Below are 1,458 nucleotides of genomic sequence, written 5' to 3' on the forward strand. Positions count from 1 at the left end.
CCTTGTTTACAGTGCCCCTCTGCTTGGCATAGCCCCAGACTCTTCCCCAGTCTGGCTGGGGCGGGGATGCCTGTGAGACCACAAGTACCCTGGGCTGCACGGCTTAGCCTTCAGCCTCTGGGGACCCTGTAGTTAGTGGGAGTCAGCGGGAGGTGCTGAGAGAACTGAAGCACTCAGCAGGGAGGACAGCTTGGACCAGCAGGAGTCCGAGGCCCAGACCCTGGCTGTCCCTTTTCCCCATGGAACTGGCCTCTCCCCGAACCACAGCCAGCACTGCCCATCAGGTAATGACAGGCCGACCGGCCACACGTGGGCTTGCTCCGAGCAAGCAGCACAGAGATGGAAGAGGGGCAGAGGTGCTGTCCCTTCCACCCAGGCCCAGGGTGGCCAGTGTAGCTGGGGGGTGTCCTAGCCCCTCTGAACAGGACACCGGTGTCATCACCCGTGTCCCTGCCTTCTCCCCTGGCACAAGCCAGGACAACTTGGCTAACAGCCCGACGGCCTAAGAGCTTCACTGGGCCCAGCCCCGGCCCCTTTCACACCCTGTCCGTGAGGCTACAGCTCTGACTTCCCCAACTTCCGAAGCTGGGATGGAGGAGGACACTCAGGCCAGGGGCCTTGGCCCATCTCATACAGAAAGGCAGTGGGGTCTGCAGACCCTCCATGGGCTAAGGCACAGTTCCCAGCCTGCCTCAGCCCTTGGGCCATCACCTGGAGGAGGCGGTGGAAACAGCTAAAGCACTGTCCCTGGAGAAGGATGCAGACCAAGGCAGGGTGACAGAGACACTATAGCTGCCTGACAGGCCTCGGGGAGCCCAGCACTTCTGGGTCAGGTGCAACTCACAATTCTCTGCATGTTCACATGCATGTACACACATGCACATAGGTGTGCACATGCCCACTCCAACACTCTGAAATGCCCGCACACCAGCAGACACAGGGCATCCCACACACACACCTCCAAACACATAAACACACGTATGTACTCACACCGCAGTCCCCCTTATCAACGCCTGTAGTTCACTCCGTGCATGTCATTACCCTCTGGGGACAGTCCCCTACACATGCCCCCACATCCTAAAGTACACCCACCTACAGACATCACAGGCCCATGTGAGCACACAGCCTCCACCCCACCCCTGCTGAGCCTGGATTCCTTCCACGGGGCAGCAGGACCAGTCCATCTAGGGCCCTCTGCCTCGCTGCTGCCCCATTCCCACCCCTCGCTGGATTCAAACAGGTGAACCCAGGGGACGGGCTCATGTCCCAGTGGAGAAAGACGGAGAGCGCTCTGCTTCCTAAGTCCTCAAAATCTAAAAACGGAAAGAGAAAGAAAAGAAAAAGAAGAAAGAAAAGAAGAGAAAAGGGAGCAGGAACAGAGGCCAGAGGTGCCTGTTGCTGTCTAAAGGGAGGAGGGGCAGACGCGGGCTGGCCCCCGCCCCTTACCCTGGCGGTTGC

The sequence above is a fragment of the Tupaia chinensis genome, unplaced genomic scaffold (assembly GCF_000334495.1).
Source record: "Tupaia chinensis unplaced genomic scaffold, TupChi_1.0 Scaffold000146_1, whole genome shotgun sequence".
Lineage (NCBI taxonomy): Eukaryota > Metazoa > Chordata > Mammalia > Scandentia > Tupaiidae > Tupaia > Tupaia belangeri.